General features: G+C 45.5%; 3 non-coding genes and 1 pseudogene across 3 annotated transcripts; 1 reads left to right on the top strand and 3 right to left on the bottom strand.

The window, feature by feature from the left end:
- The first annotated feature begins 374 nt into the window (after nt 1-374).
- On the top strand, nt 375-493 carry LOC138218544 (5S ribosomal RNA; annotated as a pseudogene).
- A 7,922-nt stretch (nt 494-8,415) lies between these two features.
- On the bottom strand, nt 8,416-8,488 carry trnaa-cgc (transfer RNA alanine (anticodon CGC)). Its single transcript has one exon. It is a non-coding gene; the product is annotated as a tRNA-Ala (tRNA).
- A 3,445-nt stretch (nt 8,489-11,933) lies between these two features.
- On the bottom strand, nt 11,934-12,015 carry trnal-uag (transfer RNA leucine (anticodon UAG)). Its single transcript has one exon. It is a non-coding gene; the product is annotated as a tRNA-Leu (tRNA).
- Nucleotides 12,016-15,497: 3,482 nt separating this feature from the next.
- trnay-gua (transfer RNA tyrosine (anticodon GUA)) lies at nt 15,498-15,585 on the bottom strand. The gene is given in 2 exon segments: nt 15,498-15,533; nt 15,549-15,585. It is a non-coding gene; the product is annotated as a tRNA-Tyr (tRNA).
- Between the last annotated feature and the right edge of the window lie 7 nt (nt 15,586-15,592).

Below are 15,592 nucleotides of genomic sequence, written 5' to 3' on the forward strand. Positions count from 1 at the left end.
TGTGTATTAGCGTGAGCGTTTTTTATTCTGCTCAGGAACAGTTTTACAAGTCCGCAAAGGATCGAGGAAAGGTTTATCGCCAGCTGAAAAGAGACACAGCGCTTCGGCTGTGGAGACTTGTTCGGCTGGCGTTCGGAGAGTCGCGTTTTTCAGAATTGTATTGAGATCGTTTTCCACAGAGCTCAGATGTCAAAGCACAGCAGCAGCTCTCCACAGCGATCCTCTATAGCGCCCTTGAAATAGAGCAGGGACGAAGGCAGTGAAGAGAGACAACGTGGGAAGAAGAGAAAAACGCAAGGGAAAAAAAGCAGCGTCGTAAAAGAGGTGACGGAGCTGTCCTCTCAATAAGAAGGGTGCCAGCGAGCCTTGCTCTCGCTTACGGCCACACTCCCTTGAGCACGCCTGATCTCGTCTAATTTCGGAAGCTAAACAGGGATGGGCCTGGTTAGTACTTGGATGGGAGACCGCCTGGGAATACCAGGTGCTGTAAGCTTTTAAGCGCAGGAGGCGCCCTATCCCCGCTCGCTCGCTCATTCCCCTGTTCACACGTGCAGTGCGGCTTGTCCGTCTGTTTATTTGTCAGCTTTGGCGAGACACGGGTGCTTGTGTATTAGCGTGAGCGTTTTTTATTCTGATCAGGAACAGTTTAACAAGTCCGCAAAGTATCGAGGAAAGGTTTATCGCCAGCTGAAAAGAGACACAGCGCTTCGGCTGTGGAGACTTTATTAATAAGGCCCCTCAGTAGTTGAGATCTCTGTTATTCCCATCTAGAAACATGCAATCAGCATGTTATTGCTGAAGCAATAGTCACAACATTATTCCACACCTGGGTGAGATGCGGGTTATGATGACAGTCATGCTTTCTACACCTTATACTGAGCTCAGAAATGGACCAAGCGGACATCTCACGAGCAGATCCCTCCGCGTATAAGAAAGGCAACTTGTCTCAGCAAAAATACAAAAAGGCAAAAATCCCACACTTGGAATGCAAACGTACCCTAAAAAGGAAACACGGTTTTAAAACGAACTTGATTTTCCCCTGGAGAAACCTTTTTATGGACACACATCGCATCTATTACACATGTAGAACTAAATATAAAGATAAAACTTAATATAAGAAGTCATGACATATCACACATGACGAAGTCTGGTCCAGAATAAACAGTTTACACTGACCCACCTTTATTTACCCTGGTCACTCACTTCTATTAACTGTTTAACTGGGTAACAAATTAATATTTGTTTCAATTTGGGATCTACACCTGGGAGCCCTGAAATGTTGGCCAGAGGGGAGAAGCTGATATTCAGACGTGAGAATATATTAAAATAAAGGATCTGATGTTGTTTTTCACCTGTCTAATCAAAGCTTGTTCAAAAATTATCTGATTATAGGACACACGAGTTTATAATCATACTCATTCCACTTTTTAACCCCGTATATATGCACAATATGAAACGTATATACACTAAATCTCACGTGTGACTCCCATAATATACATTTCTTTACGAAAATTAGGAACACTTACTACAATTATCAACCCCCCATGACGAGGCAATATTTCATACCTTTGTTTCTTTGTGGGTTCAAAGTTCTGTCCTGTCGTTTCACACGTAATGTTTTGGTAGTTATCTCAATTTTCCTTTGCAATTATCTCCAAGATCATCATCAACTTTTTGTAAAACGCTATGCACAACTGATATTTAAAGAAAGTCCTGTACCAAAACGTCTTCGTAGGGAAAGACAACTTTTTTTCCTTACGTTAGTCGCTACACGGTTACTCAAAAAATCCATTCACCGCCTTTAAAAAAAAAGTTTCGTTTTTTATTGTGGTTCACTGACATTTCTGTCACAATTCTGAGGGACCCCAAATAAAATTCACTTGCCGGTATAAAGACGCCGGCGAGGATAAGACAGGTATCGAGCCACCTGCGTATCTAGCGGACGTTTAAAATAAAAAAATGGCGTGTAATGTTGCGAAGGGCTACTGTTTTTTTTATAGTTTGTCGATTGTAAGGGACGTGGGCCGCGACAGAAATACTGGACGGGGTGGGAAAAGGTTTATTGATGGTTTATTGTACCGCAACGGTCACAATTGACTCACCAGCAAAGATGGCGCCGAGGCCACATCGGCTCCCTCCCGCCCTGCCTCGCACCGAAGCTCGAGCTGCGGAGCGCGACGCCAAACCGCCAGTCCACGGGCGCGGGCGCCGGACATAGACGTCATAAACCCTTCCGAGGCGCAGGAATTATAGATCACTGTAGTTTCTTCTGGACCCGGGTTAGGGACAGTGTGCCCTCCGTGAGAGTCTTCTGAGGAAGCCAGTGTCTCATGGGTGTCCAGGCTTGGTACCATCTGTCCATCACAGGACACACAGACACACACACTCACACACCCTGGACAGGACACCAGTCCATCACAGGACACACACACACTCACTCACACACCCTGGACAGGACACCAGTCCATCACAGGACATACACACACCCTAGATAGGACACCAGTCCATCACAGGACACACACACTCACACACCCTGGACAGGACACCAGTCACTCACAGGATACACACACACACTCACACACCCTGAACAGGACACCAGTCCCTCACAGGACACACACACACAACCTGGATAGGACACCAGTCCCTCACAGGACACTCAGACACACACACTCACACACCCTGGACAGGAACCAGTCCATCACATGACAAACACACATTCACTCACACACCCTGGACAGGACAGCACTCCATCACAGGACACACACACACCAGGGCCAGTTTTTCCAGAAGCCAATTAGCCCAAAAGCCTGTCTTTGGACCCGAAGAACACAGGGAGAACATGCAGACTCCACACAGACAGCCCCCCCCCCCCCCCCCCGGGTCCAGACCCGAGCCCGGAGCCCCCCCGCGCTGAACCCCTCCGTACAGACGGCCGCACACAGCTCCGTTGTTCCCGATTCCCGAGGTGATCTGTTAAAAGAAGCCGGTGTGTTGCCTCCAGGTGACATTTCCTACTGGAGTCAGGACAGGAGGCTCTTCTGTACACAGAAGGGGATGGGGGTGGGGAACAAGCCGCCCAGCCCTGTGGTTGAAGCCGATACCCCGGCTTCTCTCCAGACACAGCTGGGTGAGCTCCTCCAGTCAGTACAGGGGGCTCTACTGTACACAGAGGGTGGCGGGGGTGTGGAACAACTCCTTTGTTCGGGGCCTTGGGGCATTCTTGTTGTGAAAGGCGCTATATAAAAAAAACTGAATTGAAATTGAATCTTACAGGTTTGGGTTTTTCAGAGATCTTGTCAGAGATCTTGTCTGACGTGCCCGTTTCAAAAACGTAACGACACTCCTCACGTCCGAGCGCCGCCGGTCTGTGACGTAACGTATCCTTACACAACCATGACGGTTTCATCATGGACAGCACGAAAGCCCGAAAAGTGGTTGACATTTTAATTTGGCAACGCCACGATGGATCCCAGTTTTTTTTTTTTATTTTGGAGGCCAAAAAGGACAAAAAAGGAAACGTCCGGAGTGGATCGATGGTCATCTCTGCGGTTGTTCTGATGTTCTGAAAAAACAAAACAAAAAAAAAAACGGCTCGCTTGCCCGGTCGTGTAGTGTTTCCACACCCCACGCAAATCAACTTCTCTTCGCCCCCGGGGGCTCGTCGCCCGCAGCACCCCTCTCACGTGATAGGGGCTTCCCCCGGCTGTGACGTACTTACCCTACCCCCTTCCGCCAACGTCATACCGAAGGTCGCGCTTCGGGCCGCGGCGATGTTGACGGACTGTCTTGTAGCGTGAGAAGGGTTTAAATTTCGACTTAAGGAGTTGGCCATCGTTATATTTCGCGAGGTATCATACGGGGGGAAAAAGAACATTTATATTTATCAACCTACTAGTAATACTGGGTGGATGTCACGTTCCCCAAAGTTCAGTGCCTCTCTCTAATAAAGTAGAAACGTGACATTGAACTCCGTTCGAAACAGGAGAAATCACCAGGACACGATACAACTGACGTCCGGAAAAGAAAAAAAGAACTCCTATTCCCATTTGTAATGACCCCGTAGTGTTTTTCCCGGTGTGCGCTCATCTTTCGGAGACCCGTTTCTCTCTGGTGTTTTGCTGTTGGAATAAATGCCGAGGTGACCCTTCTGTGTGGAGTCTGCGTGTTCTCTCCAGCGGGTCGTTTCCTACACCGCAGGCGTCCCCCTGTCTGCTCACCTGCACCTCCTCTTCTTCTTCTTGTCCTTCCCGGCAGCCTGCTCCTCCTCTCCCTCGCTCTTCCTCTCCTGACACACGGTCTCCGCCGCCTCCATCGGCTCGTCCTTATCATCTGTCTCCACCGACATGCAGCTCAGGGACTTTAAAAAGACGCACCAGCACTTCTGAAGCAGAGACAGGAGAGTCACGTTAAGAGTCGGACTGGACACTCCAGGACATGAACACTGCACTGAGAGAGAGAGGGGTTCATACACACACACTGACTGGACACTCCAGTACATGAACACTGCACTGAGAGAGAGAGGGGTTCATACACACACACTGACTGGACACTGGACAGGAGTAAAGAGAGAATCAGAGCATTACCCACTTTCTTTTTCTTCTGTCTCACAGGAGGTGGTGATTGGACCTCCTCCAGCTGGAGTCCGAGTAGGGAGAGAGGGGGCAGGAGAGGGACAGCACAGGGAGAGAAAGAGAGAGACAGGTGAGTCAAGTGTCCCAAGAGTACAGAGACTCTGCTGAGATCACACTCGCAGTGAGTGAGCCTGGGTGTAGCCCACTAATACTGACCCACTGTACACCATAGGACAGAGAAGAGGAGGAGGAGAGAGACACACTGCCTAGACACCACAGGACAGAGAGGAGGAGGAGAGAGACACACTGACTGGACACCACAGCACAGAGAGGAGGAGGAGAGAGACAGTGACAGACAGGGCTGACAAGACAGACAAGATGGCGAAACTCCACCACAGACAGGACAGGAGGCAGGGTGGGACCAGCACTGACCTTCTTCCTCTCTCCTGCCGGAGGAGCTGTCTCCACCTCCTCTTCCTCCTGCAAGTCAAGAGACAGGCTGAGAGAGAGACGGGCTGGTGGGACATCGGCGAACAGAGCTGAAGGCAGAGAGCCGGGGAGACAGGCCCAGCTGGGACAACGCAGGACAGACAGAGAGACAGACAGAAAGGAAGGAGAGAGAGACACAAAGATGAAGGCACAGAAAGACAGCAGGCAAAGAGAAAGATTGAGATTGAGGGACAAACAAACCGAGAGAGAGAGCGGAAGGAGAGAGAGAGAGGAAGGAGAGAGAAGGACAGACAGACTGACAGACGGGGCTGAAAGAGAGAGAGACAGAGAGGCAGGGACAGACAGACAGCAGGACGAGAGAGAGACAGAGATCGAGGGACAATAATTTGGTTTCGAAATTTATTCTGAAAATATACAATCATTCACTCCTGAAAAATATCGAGTTCAAATTATACATTATGTACAATATTGTAATCAACATATGGCTAATCATCAAAAATAAAAAAAAAAACTGTACTGGGGGACACAGCTGGCTGTGCTGTTCTGGACAGAACACACTGAGGTCCAGTTTCCACCTCCTGCAGGATCAAACAGCACCTCCACTGGCTCTCCAGTGAACAGAGGGACAGACAGAGAGGCTTCAGGCTGCAGGGTGACATTGTCTCTGTGAGCTGAAAGACAATCAGGACAGAGGATGATATAAGAACACACTCTGTCAAGAATATAGAGCCCTCTAGTGATCCTACTGTAGACCTGCTCACCACCCACAGTGACGATCACAGTGCTGATACTGCTTCCATTAAGGTCCCTCACTGTGTAGTTGCCCTGATCAGCTGGAGTGAGGGAGCGGAGTGTCAGAGAGCTGTTCTGCACTGACACTCACTGTTCGTACCTGGGGCCAGGGAGCCCTGCGCTGCTCAGTAAGACTATACGATTCCGGACAGATCGTGCAGGATCAAACAGCACCTCCACTGGACCAGCAGTGTGGAGGGGGGAGACAGAGAGGCACCAGGCTGCAGGCTGTGGACTTCTGAGTGAGCTGAAAAGGGACAGGTAGAAACATGTTGAATATTTAGTTTTACAACAATACCTTGAGTTTGGACTGCGATCAGCTTCATTTTGTATTTCAGCTGTGAAAATGCAATTTCAAAAATGCACGCCACAGTCATGTTAGGTTCAAGTTACAGTTGCATCACAACTCAATACATTTGCAATTCACTTCTGAGATAATTGTTCCTGGTGTTTGTGTTGTGTATGCCTTGCAATGGAGGGGTGAGAAATAATGGACTTATTACATTATAATGAATAATAATTGCTTACACTTATATAGTGCTTTTCTGGACACTCCACTCAAAGCGCTTTGCAGGACATGGGGACTCCCCTCCACCACCACAAATGTGCAGCATCCACCTGGATGATGGGACGGCAGCCATAGTGCACCAGAACGCTCCCCACACACCAGCTATGAGTGGGGAGGAGAGCAGAGTAATGAAGCCAATTCATAAATGGGGGTTATTAGGAGGCCATGATTGGTAAGGGTCAATGGGAAATTTGGCCAGGACACTGGGGTAAAACCCCTACTCTTTTCGAGAAACACCCCGGGATTTTTAATGACCACAGAGAGTCAGGACCTCGGTTTTACGTCTCATCTGAAGGACGGCACCTGTTTACAGTTTTTCCAGTGTCCCCGTCACTATACTGGGGCATTAGGACCCACATGGGCCACAGGGTGAGAGTTCCCCCTGGTGGCCCCACTAACACCTCTTCCAGCAGCAACCTTAGTTATTATTGTGAAGAATGAAAGAATATTAGGAACATGAAAAGGTTGAATGTTTTAAATGCGTTTTTTTACTGAAACATCCGCTACAGAGATGCGCACACACGTCATTACAAACGCACACCTGCACAGAGACCTCCTCAAGCGCCTTGTTCACAATTATGGGCTCCAATAGGAACAAAAAACGCCAGCCTGACAACTCGAGCATTCAAACCAAGAACCCAACACGTACTTATGTTGGCAGCCTGTGCAGAAAAGCAGAAAGAACCACAAGCCTTCTCTATTGGGAGGAAAAACACACACTCCCTCTCTCACACTCCTGATTTCCTTAAATAGCTCATTCTTCATCTCTGGCTCCTACATACAGTATAGCAGCGCTCAGTCTGCTTTGAATAAGCCATAAATCTAAGATTTGTTTTATCTGTTCCTCTTGTCTAGGCCTAGAGCTGCTTTTCATAAAAGAGCTGTTTGCATAAATAGCTAGGGTTACAGCTGAAGACACCAGCTTCATCCCCCAGTGTGTTATACGTCGGGAGCAAGAGAAGAGGGCCAGGCCGTGCCTTTTCATTGATTTTTCTTCTGAAAAGTCGGGTTCTCGGAGGCAGATTTAGCCCCTCATGCAGTGTAGAGAGATAGACACGCCCGCGCGCACAGTTAGAGCTGCACCCTCACACAGAGTCAGACCCGCACAGACACGTCCTCTTGTTTAAACAAATACACAAACCTGACGGCGCTCACAATGATCCAGACACACACACACACACACACACACACACACACACACACACACACACACACACACACACACACACGACATCAGTAGTCACTCTTGCACACTGGACCCCAGCTCAGTCCTCACCTCCAGCTCCTGCAAACCGCTTCGAACAAACTGCATTAAGAAAATTAGGTTGCGTTCCGGTAGCAGGCCATCCTGGGCACCAGTGTGAGTTACACACTCATTTGTAAAAGCCCTTCCGCATCGTCGGGCATGCGTCACAGTGCTGGACCTGGGGTGTGGGTGCTGTCTGTGTGGAGTTTGCATGTTCTCTCCCTGGTCTGTGGGGGTTTCCTCCAGGTGCTCCAGTTTCCCACAGTCCAGGGACAGGCTGCCACTTTCACTGGGCAGTGCACCGTCACCGTGGCAGCATGGTGGGTCGGATCTGATTTCAGTCTTTATTTCCTTTTTTAGAGATCCTGTAACCAGGACCTGTTCACTGCCATGACGGACACAAGGAACAATAAAGCCGAAGTCTTGTTTCCCACAAGAGACAACAAAACCGAAGTATTGTTCGATGTGCCGGTACAAACTTTTAGGTTATATAGTCCTTCCTTGCTGCTTCAGACGTCATTCGGTGTTATGGTAAGGGGGGGTCGTGGTATTTGGCCAGTTAAGAGACCCTGGCCAAATGGTCAGTTTAAGATTATGCCCCCTCGCATCTGGAATCCTTATCAGTTAACCCCCTTTCCTGCCATAAACCCCTGTTGCTTAGAAGTCTAATTTTCAGGCAGAACTGACTTAAGTTAACCCTATTTACATCTTGTCTCTTACTTCAGCCCTCTTCCATTTGCTAGTTAAAAGTTGTACAACCCATTTGTATGCGACAAAAGAAGCCAGTCTGTTTCCGCCCGGTTTCGAACCGAGGGCCTTTCGCATGCGAGGCAAACATGATAACCACTACACTACGGAAACAGTGGTAAGATGTGCCCAGCGGCCCAGTGCTGAGCTTCGCCAATGCATTTCAGCTGCTTCCAGTGCCTTTATTGGAGTGCGCTGATGGACCGTGCTCTCTCTCCAGAGACCAGCACGCCTGTCATGGACGGAGCAGGAAAGGCGGTGCCACATTCTACAGCCCTCTCCACGCAATCGGGCTACTGAAGTGGAGAAAATCGCCTCTCCAGAAAGTGCAAATATCATAGAGGTAGAGGTAGGGAGAGAGGAGGAGTACAAATTCAAGCAGAGGCCTGAGTGGAGCACTGTCGTATGGCCCTGACATCAATCCCTCAACTCTCTGCATAAAGCAGTGTCTTATGGCCATAACATCCCACCCCCACCACTCTCAATGGAAAGCACTGTCGTATAACCATGACATCCCACCCCCACCACTCTCTGCATAAAGAAGTGTCGTATGGCCCTGACGCCCACCCCTCCACTCTCTGCGTTAAGCTGTGTTGTCAGGCCCTGACATCCCGCTTCCGCCACTCTCTGCGTAAAGCAGTATCTTCAGGCCCTGACATCCCACCCCCGCCACTCTCTGTATAAAGCAGTGTCATATGGCCCTGACATCCCACCCCCACCACTCTCTGTGTAAAGAAGTGTCGTATGGCCCTGACACCACCCCTCCACTCTCTGCGTTAAGCTGTGTTTTCAGGCCCTGACATCCCACCTCCTCCATTCTCTGTGTAAAGCAGTGTCATATGGCCCTGACATCAAACCCCCACCACTCTCTGCGGAAAGCACTGTCATATAGCCCTGACACCCACCCCTCCACTCTTTGAATAAAGCAGTGTCGTCAAGCCCTGACATCCCACCCCCGCCATTCTCTACGTAAAGAAGTGTCATATGGCCCTGACACCCACCCATCCACTCTCTGCGTTAAGCTGTGTTGTCAGGCCCTGACATCCCACCTCCGCCACTCTCTGTGTAAAGCACTGTCGTATGGCCCTGACATCACACCCCCACCACTCTCTGCGTGAAGCACAGTCATATAGCCCTGACGACCACCCCTCCATTCTTTGCATAAAGCAGTGACGTCAAGCCCTGACATCCCACCTCCGCCACTCTCTACGTTAACCCCTGTTAACTCGCTTGCTGAATGATCTCTCAAGAAATCCCTGGTGAGATTCAACAGGTGTTTTCTTCAACAGCCACTAAAAGTCTGATGACCTTCTCTGGATTTCCTGAATATGATGTAAAATTAGTTCAAATCATTTGGTAGTTAACAGAACAAAATGCTTTGGAGGTACATTTAAAACAGCAGAGCAACACTGTAGCACTTCGTGTGTGACTGAGTTTAATTGTGTAAACCTGTCTCTCTATGAACACGAGCAAAGAGTTCTCACTCAACAGAAGATTGCGATGTGAGCACAATAATGTAAGACATCTGGTGATGCCAGGGATTGAACTCGGAACTTCATACATGAAAACCATTGAACTACATCCCCTATGGCACAGATGGTGGAACTGACTTAAAGATGTGCATATGTTCACTGACCACAATCCACCCATCATGAATAATTGAAATGAATAATTTATTTTTATATCCAGTCACATGGGCGACGGTGGTTGATTCTTCAATGGGGGAGAGCGTTTTTCTACCTCCTTACTCGACTGTCTTTCAATTATGTTTTCCTTGAAATCTTTTTGCATCTTTTAAGTGCTTGCGATTAAATTACGCATAGAAAAACAGCAGTACAGTTGATGTTCATGGACCGATGCACACAACTCCAGTGATAAAGCCCTGTCTGTAAATATTGTAGAAGAACGTTAAAGGGCGAAACAACGCTCCAACCACGGGAATGGTAACAAGAAGGATCGTGTTCTTATTTAATATGTGCTTTTGAATTGCCTTGTCAATACACACAGGCTTTAGAGATGGACAAATAATTTACAGTGGTGTTTGTAAACAAAGATGGAACATGTTTTTTTCTATACCAGGAAGAAAGGAGCAGACTCTTAAACTTTAAGAGACAGAAACAATACCTCATCACAGCTAACACTAATTAAAACAACATCACAACAGAAGAGTGAAGCCTTGGGTGAATCAAATTAGTTTTCATTGGTCGTCTGTGTCTTCAAAACTTTGTAGGTGAGAGAGAGGATTGCGAAAATGTGCGGGTGCTTCTTAGAAGTGTGTTGGTAGTACAGGTGACTTCCAAATAATTGAGCCGGGTTTTAATCCCGGCCAGTGCATCCCCAAACCTTTTCAAGATAATCATTTATCCGGTAGCACATCTCCTGAAACTAACATTCGAGGTAGGAAGCGTGCTCTTAAACACCAAAACACTCAAAAAGGAAGAAGCAGATCTCTGTACACAAGACAGTAGTGCGATATTAGAATTTCTGAGTTCTTGATGGATTCAGGCTCCTTCTCAGAGGTCCTTGCTCGCCAAATAACTTTACATCTGAGGAAGAGCACCACGGAAAAAAAACCCAACTCAACAAGCGAGCGTGTTGGTTGCTCTTGCTCTTAATGCAAGGAGCTGTTTTTTTTCCTTGCAATAATCATTATTAACCAAAAACAGCAGCACAGGTAAGTCGCATTTGTGATTATGTCACTTCTCTGCTTCAGCAAGGTCAATAAAAGACTCTGAAAGTAGTAAAGCGGAACTCAAAATCATATTAGGAATTCTGAGCGATATCTCCATACAGGTAATCCAATAAGAACGTTTAAATATTTGAATATAATCTCTCTATATATTTCGCTGCTTTTTACCCGGAGTAAAACTATTGGATTGAAGGAATGCTAACCGCTGGGTTAAAATGTATAGTTGTTATTTGGAGAAATCTGTAAACTCGTGATCTTATATGTTTTAAAAGACAGGACAGGGAAAAACGACAGTGCTGATTATTTTCCAGAGACAGAGCACTGATGACCTCTCCGAGCTGATTGATAAAGCCCACCCAGTGGATACTCTAGCAGAACGTCAAAGAACATTCACCTTTGTATCCAAAGAAACGACAGGAACAACATCAGGAAGCACAATCAATTCCCCTTTTAAATCTTTCCTGTAAGGTATGCTATGTGAATTCATGAAGTTAATCCTCTGATCTCTTTTGATCACGAACAAAGTATTTCTGATGGAGCGCTATGTTCAAAGATTTAATAAGCTTTACCCCTGCCAACGATTCGGCGTGAAGAATTAAAAGTTTCACAGACAAAAGCAGCTCACCACCACAGCCAATATTAAATGTACTTGCCGGTACACTATCATGTGCACTGCCTCAAAAGTGATCTCGGCAGACGTTGTTCCCTACATAAAGCTGAACGTGCCAAAGAGAATTTCTATTGAGAAAAAATATTTTTTCTGCCTTGATGTTAAGCCTGTCTTTTAGAAAGTCTATCTCTAAACACCTCCCGCAGCCTAACAAAAAGCGCTTTTACTGATTGTATTGCAGGTCTTAAAACATTAATATTTGGCAGCAGTGGGATTCAAACCCACGCCCCCAGAGAGACTGGAGCCTAAATCCAGTACCTTAGACCACTCAGCCACGCTACCTTCCTTCATACCCATCTTCACATTGCTGGCTTGGACTAGGGGGGGCTTCAGCTCTTGTCGTCAGATCTAATGATATCATGACATGTGGAAGTGACTGCACCTTCATCTTCCGAGATGCTTTCAATAACACAAACGCTACTTTCACTGGCACAAACACAGCAATAATGAAGGTGGTGGGATTCATCCTTTGTGCTGTTTGTAGGGGTGTAACTCTACGGTGATCTTCTGACTTGAAGAGCAAAAATCAAAATCCTCTGCTATTACTGTTGCTTTTTTCATAGTTTCTTCAAATCCTTCATTTGAACGTAGATTTTGAAGGATATTGATGATAATACCACATAAATTGTGGTTTTCTTGTGATCGCCAATTTTATTCAAATAACAGCCTTTTTTACAGTTCCTTGCGTGTTTCACAAGGTATAATAGCCCCCTTCGCATCCTCAGCTAACATATTTTAAAATTACAATAGCTTATACAGCATGCATGTTTACATTTATATTAAAATTAAAGTAAATATACAAGAATACATACAGTGCTAACCCAATAATTCTTGTCAGGTTCTGCAACAAATCTGCGTTGTTATTTTAACATGTTTTAGCTGAGGGTGCAACAGGAGTATAAATGAATTTTCCCGCCAGCCATTCAAAGACCAAATTCCATGAGTGAACATTATTTTCTCAGATGTTGCCGGCATTGGACTTTGCCGGTGGTTGTCCACAACTGTTGTAGTAGTTCCTTCTTGAAATTCGACACGTGCAAAGCACTCGTAATATCATAGGTGTTAAAGTTCGCTGAGTCTATTCGAGTCATGGTGTGTATCCCTGCCTATCATTGGGAGACGGGTAGCTTTTTTACACTCAGATTCCAATCTTCAATGCTTTGTGTGAGAGCTTACATAACTTTCATTTTCTCACAATTTCTGACGATTGTTCCAAAGGGGCACCCTGTCAATTCCGAATACTTTTCAAAAATCTGCCTGCATGTTTGATTATTGTCATTTCACTTAGAAAAAGTTCAATATTGATCATAACTAAAGAAAATAATGATCACGAACAAAAAAGGGATAAAGATGCAAGTCGATCTTGAATCAGAGCTGGGTGAAATGGGCTTCTGTTCTGATATGGTTGTATGAGAAACAGGAGGAATCGCCAATCTCCTATAGAACATGAGTTGAATCAGGAGTGAGACATTTAGTATACTCGTGCATATGTCAACGCCTGACCTACATCGTAAAACTAACATTAAGTTGTCAGAGACATTCATTTATATACAAACAAGAGACAGACCAAGTAATAATTCTACATTAGTTCAGGTAGGTAAACCTGAACTAACTAACTAATAAACCTTTTAATAATTCTACATTAACGTGTCCTACATTGATCAGACTAATTGACATGGTCTGATTCAGAGCCTGTGCAGTTCGTGCTAATTACAACAAGGACAGTTCTGATCCCTCATCACCGAACTGAACACAAGTTCAGCTGTTCTCCAGTTTTGTTACGCATGGTTTTTCATTGCAATTGAGTTCAGAGCTGGAGCTGATCTCCAGACAGTACAGTGTTTTGGGTAAGTTGTCGAAATTCGCATGAGGCTGCAGACAACTTACCCAAAGTGTTTTCTATAGCTTTCAGGTGGAGTTCATTTATATAAAACAACGTAAGTGGTATAAACGCAACAAGCCAGACGGCAGTCCAACTTATAATTTTCTGACGCGAGGCCTGACGCGTTATTCATTATGCCACTGACCCTGCTATTGTAGTGCTAAAAAACACGTTTTCTACATTTATGTCTGTTCACTCTAAAAACTCTAAAAAGGACAAAGGGTTTGTGTGTCCCGCTAAAATTCCGCTTCATTTCGAATGCAAATAAAAACCGTTTTGTTCCAAGAAATCATAGATTTGTCACATCCTTCATACTATACTTCTCTCTTGTATTAGTAAAGCATTTTGATTTAAACTGAACAATATATGAAAGGTTTCATCTATACACTTACACATAATAAGTATACGAATAAATACTCGGAAGAAGCCGCAGCTCAGGTATTAGAGAGATTTAAAATCGGATTGGAGGATTTAGAGTCCAGACTGCTAACCAACAGCTTACACAGGTCTTTTATAGAACCCTTTTGATTTCCTCTACTTTGTCCCTGTGATGTCATTGTCCTGCTCGCAGCCGAGCCCGACACACGTCTGGTTTCTGTCGCTTGACGCACACCCTGCGGTCCATGCGGGTCCTAATACCCCAATACAATGAAGGGGACACTAAACTGTAAACAGGTGCCGTCCTTCGGCTGAGACGTAAAACCGAGGTCCTGACTCTCTGTGATCATTCAGGAGAATGGTGGTGGTGGAGGGGAGTCCCCATTACCTGTAAAGCGCATTGAGTGGAGTATCCAGAACAGCGCTATATAAGTGTGCGTAATAATAATAATAATAATTATTATTATAATTGTAATGTAAAATGCAATAAAAAAAAATATCAAACTTTGATTCAAAATAGATTAATGTAAAAACTGATAAAGCTAATGCTTTTTTCAGGGCTATAGCTGTAGCTGCGAGAAGGTTAAAAGCGCACAAGTGATCTGTCTTTCGTCAAAGTAATTGCCAGAGCAGTAAGACGCAGAGCACCATCCAGCAGCTGTAGACGATGTTCGGGGAAGAGCTAATTCTGTTTTTAGCACAGGGAGTGAGAATGAGCTCAGTCCGGCTCCGAGCAGAATCCATCCTGGTTTGGTTACAGTGCGCCTGAGGATCTTTGGATCGCAACGTAAAAAAAACAATTGCTCACATCGTGTGACTTCCACGACAGGAAGGAAAGATATCACTTAAAAAAATCAGAACTGAAGATTTGGATCCTGGGCCTCAATTTGATCAAATTATTAAAATAATAATTATTAAAATATCAAATTGTGTTTCTGCAACATTTCGTGCACAGTACGCCATTTTTATCTAAAAATAAAACAACAGTCACAACGAGAGCTTATACGCAGTCTGGGGTATATTCCCCTTTTATATTTTTGCCACTTTATATCGAACCTGTTATACTCCCAGAAGTGCACAGTAGCTTGTACAAATGTACAATTCACCACTGGTATAAACAGATGTGTGCCCTGTTTGCCTTTGTAAGCATTTGTTTAAAAAATAAGTTCACAATACGATAAAAACACAGAAAGCACAAACTTCATAATACAACGATACAAAATCAATACCAAATCATTATGCCAATTAAGTACCTATCCTTTGAAAACAGAGAACACCTTTATATCTACAAAAAACTTGACATTTGTATGTATTTTTGAATTACAAAGCAGACAGAGTAGTCCCTTAATTCAAAGATCGGATCTTGGCCAAAACAAGACAATCAGACGTGGGCTGAATTCGGAACAGGAACCTCTACTTCGTCGTTTATTGAACTTTTGATAAATGTCTGAATGAAACAGATACGCTTTTTTAACTCTTTGATTAAAGTACACAAAAAGCACCTTCCTTCGAGCCGGAATCGAACCAGCGACCTTAGGATTCCCTAATGACTCTACTACAGTCCTCCGCTCTACCAACTGAGCTATCGAAGGGATGTCA

This window comes from Lepisosteus oculatus, chromosome 14 (genome assembly GCF_040954835.1).
Source record: "Lepisosteus oculatus isolate fLepOcu1 chromosome 14, fLepOcu1.hap2, whole genome shotgun sequence".
Classification (NCBI taxonomy): domain Eukaryota; kingdom Metazoa; phylum Chordata; class Actinopteri; order Semionotiformes; family Lepisosteidae; genus Lepisosteus; species Lepisosteus oculatus.